At 45.5% G+C, this 7379-nt stretch overlaps 1 pseudogene; it reads right to left on the bottom strand.

Moving 5' to 3' along the window:
* Positions 1-4869: 4869 nt before the first annotated feature.
* Positions 4870-5993, bottom strand: LOC147107088 (leucine-rich repeat flightless-interacting protein 2 pseudogene; annotated as a pseudogene).
* Positions 5994-7379: the final 1386 nt, after the last annotated feature.

Below are 7379 nucleotides of genomic sequence, written 5' to 3' on the forward strand. Positions count from 1 at the left end.
AAACAGGAACCATAAGATTAAATATGCAACCAATTGAGATAGCTAGAAATGCATGAACCACCCTGGTCAAAGTGTCTTTAATTTAGATATAGTAAAAACCATACCAACAAGACTTTGAAGATATAACTTCAATAGAGGTGACTTAAGAAAACTACTAGGCACTTGGTCTAAGCATTGTTTTTGTGTTAAATGTGGACCATCATAGAGACACAATCTGGTAAAAACCAATAAAGCCAATATTAAGAATTGAATGGAAAGCATTTTGTAAGAATGACATCAAACAAAAACCATTGCTGTCATTGTTTTTATGATGGTTCTTGGAACACTTAAAGGTAGAGAAATAATTATGCATGCAATAGTTGAATTGATAGTAAGAATAGAAAGCATTCGAAAGAGGTATCAATAAAGACAATTACCTGACATCAGCAGAGAATATCAAAGAAGAAACCACTGCCAAAAGGATATAAAAATAAGACCTTTTTTAACAGAAGTCAGAATATGCTGAATGGGCAGGGCGTTTCTCAACTTTCCAGAGGCATCTCTAAGTCTTTAACTATGAGTCTCGGGAAGTCAGATTGATTTTGGTGGATGTTCTGGATTTAGAAATAAGTAAGAAATAAGAAATGGAGATGAGGCGGCCGAGCGGCGGTGATTTAAAGCAGCGGCGAGGACCAGGTTGGCCTCTGAGCGGCAGCGGCGGACCTGTGGGAGACGAGGCGGCCGAGCGGTGGTGATTTAAAGCAGCGGCGAGGACCAGGTAGGCCTCAGAGCAGCAGCGGCGGACCTGCGGGAGACGAGGCGGCCAAGCGGCAGTGATTTAAAGCAGCAGCGAGGACCAGGTAGGCCTTAGAGCGTACCAATCTCCGAGCTCAGAGGGAGAGAGAGAAGTAAAAAGCAATCGAAGTGTGACGTCACCAGAAAGCAGGTAAGTGATTGGTTGGTGAGTATTTCTCACTTTTTAACTTTAACTCTGTGGCTTATAGTTTTTAAGCTCTCTGTGGTGTAGCAGGGACTATTGGTAAACCAGGGCCCTTAAATATATCATTTAACTGTAGTGTAATTGGTGGGATTGATTTGATTTAATTTAATTTCAATTAATTAAAGGGTAAGCCATGACAGGAGAGCCCGGCCCCATGGTATGCTCCTCATGCGCTATGTGGGAACTCGGACACTTCCTGTGTCCCTGACAGCCATGTGTGCAGGAAGTGTGTCCAGCTGCAGCTACTGGCAGACCGCATTGTGGCGCTGGAGCTGCGATTAGATACATACTGGACCATTTGCGATGCGGAGGACGTCAAGGATATCACGTTTAAGCAGTTGGTCACACCGTAGGCAAAGGTTGGACAGGCAGGAAGGGAAGGGGTGACCAACAGACAGAGTAGTAGGCGCAGGCAGGTAGTGCAGGAGTCCCCTGTGGACATCCCCCTCTCAAACAGATATACCACTTTGAATACTGTTCAGGGTGATGGCTTATCAGAGGAAGGCAGCAGCAGCCAACTTCCTGGCACCAGGGGTGGCTCTGCTGCACAAGACGGGAGGAAAAAGAGGGGTAGAGCTATAGTAATAGGGGATTCTAGTGTAAAGGGAATAGATAGGCGTTTCTGCGGCTGCAAACGAGACTCCAGGATGGTGTGTTGCCTCCCTGGTGCAAGGGTCAAGGATGTCTCAGAGCGGCTGCAGAACATTTTGGAAGGGGAGGGTGAACAGCCAGTTGTCGTGCATATAGGTACCAACGATATAGCTAAAAAACGGGATGAGGTCCTAAAAGCGGAATATAGGGAGTTAGGAGGTAAATTAAAAAATAGGACCTCAAAAGTAGTAATCTCAGGATTGCTACCAGTGCCATGTGCTAGTCAGAGTAGAAATAGAAGGATATTTCAGATGAATACATGGCTAGAGAAATGGTGCAAGGGGGAGGGATTCAAATTCCTGGGACATTGGAACCGGTTCTGGGGGAGGTGGGACCAGTGCAAACCAGATGGTTTGCACCTGGGCAGGACCGGGACCAATGTCCTAGTGTTTGCTAGTGCTCTGGGGGAGGGTTTAAACTAAAATGGCAGGGGGTTGGGAACCTGAGCAGGGAGACAGAGGAAAGGGAAACAAGGATAAAAGCAAAAGATAGGAAGGAGAAAAACAAAAGTGGCAGTCAGAGAAATCAACAGTTTAAATCAAACATGGCCACATTAAATAATAATTCTAATAGGTCTAAGAGCATTAAAAAAACAAGCCTGAAGGCTTTGTGTCTTAATGCGAGGAGCATTCGTAATAAGGTGGATGAATTAGCTGCGCAAATAGAGGTAAATGAATATGATTTGATTGGGATTACGGAAACATGGCTCCAGGGTGGCCAAGGCTGGGAACTCAACATCCAGGGGTATTCAATATTCAGGAAAGATAGGCAAAAAGGAAAGGGAGGTGGGGTAGCATTGCTGGTTAAAGAAGGGATTAACACAATTGTAAGGAAGGATATTAGCTCTGATGATGTGGAATCTGTATGGGTAGAACGGAGAAATACCAAGGGGCAGAAAATGTTAGTGGGAGTGGTATATAGACCTCCAAACAGTAATGCGGAGGTTAAAAGGGAAATTAGAGAAGCGTGCAATAAGGGCACAGCAGTCATCATGGGTGACTTTAATCTACATATAGATTGGGCTAACCAAATTAGTAACAATACTGTGGAGGAGGAATTCCTGGAGTGTTTACGGGATGGTTTCCTGGACCAATATGCCGAGGAACCAACCAGAGATCAGGCCATCTTAGACTGGGTATTATGTAATGAGAAAGGATTAATTAGCAATCTTGTTGTATGAGGCCCCTTGGGTTGGAGCGATCATAATATGATAGAATTCTTCATTAAGATGGAGAATGAAGTCGTTGAATCAGAGACTAGGGTCCTGAATTTAAATAAAGGAAACTACGATGGTATGCGGCGTGAGTTGGGTAGGATGCGATGCTGAGGACGTTGTGAATAGCACGTTTAGGGAGTTGGACACACCACAGGTAGAGGTTGGACAGGCAGAAAGGGAAGGGGTGATCAACAGGCAGAATACTAGGCGCAGGCAGGTAGTGCAGAGGTCCCCTGTGGACATCCCCCACTCAAACAGATATACCACTTTGAGTACTGTTGGGGGGGATGGCTTATCAGAGGAAAGCAGCAGCAGCTAACTTCCTGGCACCAGGGGTGGCTCTGCTGCACAGGACGGGAGGACAAATAGGGGTAGAGCTATAGTAATAGGGGATTCTATTGTAAGGGGAATAGATAGGCGTTTCTGCGGCCGCAAACGAGACACCAGGATGGCGTGTTGCCTCCCTGGTGCAAGGGTCAAGGATGCCTCAGAGCGGCTGCAGAACATCTTGGAAGGAGAGGGTGAACAGCCAGTTGTTGTGGTGGACATAGGTACCAACGATATAAGTAAAAACTGGGATGAGGTCCTAAAAGCTGAATATAGGGAGTTAGGAGGTAAATTTAAAAAAAGGACCTCAAAGTAAGTAATCTCAGGATTGCTACCAGTGCCACGTGCTAGTCAGAGTAGAAATAGAAGGATATTTCAGATGAATACGTGGCTAGAGGAATGGTGCAACAGGGAGGGATTCAAGTTCCTGGGACATTGGAACCGGTTCTGGGGGAGGTGGGACCAGTTCAAACCGGACAGTTTGCACCTGGGCATGGCTGGAACCGATGTCCTAGGGGGAGTGTTTGCTCGTGCTGTTGGGGAGGGTTTAAACTAAAATGGCAGGGGGTTGGGAACCTGAGCAGGGAGACAGAGGAAAGGGAAACAAGGATAAAAGCAAAAGATAGGAAGGAGAAAAACAAAAGTGGCAGTCAGAGAAATCAACGGTTTAAATCAAACGTGGCCACAGTAAATAATAATTCTAATAGGTCTAAGAGCGTTAAAAAAACAAGCCTGAAGGCTTTGTTTCTTAATGCGAGGAGCATTCGTAATAAGGTGGCTGAATTAGCTGCGCAAATAGAGGTAAAGGAGTATGATTTGGTTGGGATTACGGAAACATGGCTCAAGGATGGCCAAGGCTGGGAACTCAACATCCAGGGGTATTCGATATTCAGGAAAGATAGGCAAAAAGGAAAGGGAGGTGGGGTAGCATTACTGGTTAAAGAAGGGATTAACACAATTGTAAGGAAGGATATTAGCTCTGATGATGTGGAATCTGTATGGGTAGAATTGAGAAATACCAAGGGGCAGAAAACATTAGTGGTACATAGACCTCCAAACAGTAAGGCGGAGGTTGGAGATGGCATTAAAAGGGAAATTAAAGAAGCATGCAATAAGGGCACAGCAGTCATCATGGGTGACGTTAATCTACTGCAATCAACCACCACCTAGTCCGAAGGGTGTGTTGATGTGGGGGGGTGGAGGACACAAGCACAGTCACAAGATTGGTAAATGAAAAACAGCAGTAAGCTGTGTTTTATTTTTCAAAAATGGGGAAAAAGGGTCACGTCTGGCAAAATCCAAAAAACACATGACGTTCAAAAAGAAAAATGAAGAACAAAACCATCACCCGCCCCAGGTGGTTAGGAAGGCAGTCCTTAAATCAGTTTTCTCCAAAAAACTGTAAGCCAGGGTTACTTTACCACTGGATCTTTCTCAGCCGGTCCAGGGGTCATATCAGGCTCTCAGAACTAAACAATATTCCATCCAGGTTCAATAGTAGACCTCTCTGTGGCAGCTGCAAGCTGGTTTTCAACAGCTGTCCTGGCTTTCTCCTCAGGTACTGGTCCTTGTCCCTGTCCCTGTCCTTGTCCTTGTCCTTGTCCTTGTCCCTGTCCCTCTCCCTCTCCCTCTCCCTCTCCCTCTCCTCAGGCACTGGCCCTCTACTCAGGCACTGGCTTGCCTTTTGAACTCCTGAGCTAATGGGTAGATTTGCCTCAGGTGTGTTGGAGGTGGGTGTGGCCTTCACCTGAATTGGAGTGAGAGGGGGACTTTGTCTCCATCTGGTGGCCACATACTGTCCATCCACCACAAACTGCCCCCATAGCTCACATATCCCCTCCCCCCCTCAGCTCCGACCTCCGGGAAGGGGCGCAGGCAGACCAAAGGGCCTCCTCTTTTCTGCTTTTAGTTCATCCTCTATTTTTTCAGCGTTTTCTGTTGCTGTTTTATAATGAAGCACCTGTCCTTCGAGTCTGGCAACATTTTGTTCAACAGTGGCAATATCCTGTTCTGCCTTAAACAGTTTAAACTTGTACTCACTCAACTGCCTGTTCGCATCTCTCTGTATTTCAAGAATTTGTGGAGCTGTGCCATTTTCTAGTCGATCAGAATCCGTAAGCACTTTCTCAATCTTAGAGTTCTTCTGTCGTTCCTCTTCCAACTGCAATTTCAGCTTTCTGATCTGTGCAAGTAATTCTTCCTTTTCATCGGCCAGTTTCATTAGCCGCACATCCAGTGGTCCATCGCCTGCACCTTCAAGCACTTGAGCGGCCTCTTGAGACACAACTGTAATCGCACCAACAACTGGTTCATGGTTTATATCACCGTTAGGTGTGCCTTCTGGGATTATCACCAAACCGTGTTTCTCTATAAGCTTGTCTCTTTGCCAAATACCCTCTTTTAGTTCTTCTACTTTATGTTGTGACACACTACACGTATGTTTTTGTCGTTCCAGTTCCTTAGATTTTTTCTCATTTTCTCTATATAGCTCTGCCATTTGCTCCTCCAATTCCTCAATAACATCTTTTAGTGTATCCACTTGGTAGACGAAGTTAGATTTTTCATTGTCTAGTTGTGCATTGGAGACCATAGCTTTTTTTTGTATTTCTCTTCTACTTCTGATAAGGAATCCCACAATTCACTGAGTGAAACATCTGGATCCAGAATGCTACTCGTATCCCCACTCCCTCATCGAGGTGAAGATCCCCCAAGTGAGGCCAGTGTCGCTGCCGACAACCCTGCAACTGCATTTCGAGAAGCAGGCTGAGAAAACGATTCAGCCTTCTCATCCAACTCTTTCTGCTGCAAAAGGGCCTCCATCGCTCCACCAAAGGGTTTTCAACAATGTGTGCTTTGTCCTCCCAGCCACCAGAGGGCTAAAGCTAGCATTCTCCACCATATGTAAACAACCACCACCTAGACCAAAGGGTGTGTTGATGTGGGATGGAGGACACAAGCACAGTCACAAGATTGGTAAATGAAAAACAGCAGTTAGCTGTGTTTTATTTTTAGAAAACGGGAAAAAAGGTTCACATCTGGCAAAATCCAAAAAACATATGACGTTCAAAAAGAAAAATGAAGAACAAAGCCATCCTGGTTAGGAAGGCAGTCCTTAAATCAGTTTCCTCCAAAATAACTATAAGCCAGTGTTACTTTACCACTGGATCTTTCTCAGCCGGTCCAGTGATGATATCAGGCTCTCAAAGCTAAACAATATTCCACCCGGGTTCAATAGTAGACCTCTCTGTGGCAGCTGTAAGCAGGTTTTCAACAGCTGTCCTGGCTTTCTCCTCAGGTACAAACCCCGCCCCGCCCTGCCCTGCCCTGCCCTGCCCTGCCCTGCCCTGCCGCGCCCTGCCCTGCCGTTCTCCTCAGGCACTAGCCCTCTACTCAGGCACTGGCTTGCCTTTTGAACTCCTGAGCTAATGGGTAGATTTGCTTCAGGTGTGTTGGAGGTGGGTGTGGCCTTCACCTGAATTGGAGTGGGAGGGGGACTTTGTCTCCATCTGGTGGCCACATACCGTCCATCCACCACAAACCGCCCCCATAGCTCACACTACATATAGATTGGGCTAACCAAATTAGTAACAATACTGTGGAGGAGGAATTCCTGGAGTGTTTATGGGATGGTTTCCTGGACCAATATGTCGAGGAACCAACCAGAGATCAGGCCATCTTAGACTGGGTATTATGTAATGAGAAAGGATTAATTAGCAATCTTGTTGTACCAGGCCCCTTGGGTCAGAGTGATCATAATATGATCGAATTTTTCATTAAGATGGAGAATGAAGTAGTTGACTCAGAGACTAGGGTCCTAAATTTAAATAAAGGAAACTTCGATGGTCTGAGGCGCGAGTTGGGTAGGATTGATTGGGGAATGTCACTCAAAGGGTTGACGGTGGATAGGCAATGGCAAACATTCAAAGACTGCATGGATGAACTACAGAATTTGTTCATCCCAGTTTGGCATAAAAATAAAACAAAAAAGGTGACTCAACCGTGGCTAACAAGGGAAATTAGGGATAGCATAAGATTCAAGGAGAGGACAAATAAATTGGCCAGAAAAAGCAATAATCCTGAGGATTGGGAGCAGTTTAGGATTCAAAAAAGGAGGACAAAGGGATTAATTAAGAAGGGGAAAATAGAATATGAGAGTAAGCTTTCAGGGAACATAAAAACTGACTGTAAAAGCTTTTATAGATATGT

Source organism: Somniosus microcephalus, chromosome 15, assembly GCF_052327205.1.
Source record: "Somniosus microcephalus isolate GS21.2 chromosome 15, FLI_Smic_1.0, whole genome shotgun sequence".
Lineage (NCBI taxonomy): Eukaryota > Metazoa > Chordata > Chondrichthyes > Squaliformes > Somniosidae > Somniosus > Somniosus microcephalus.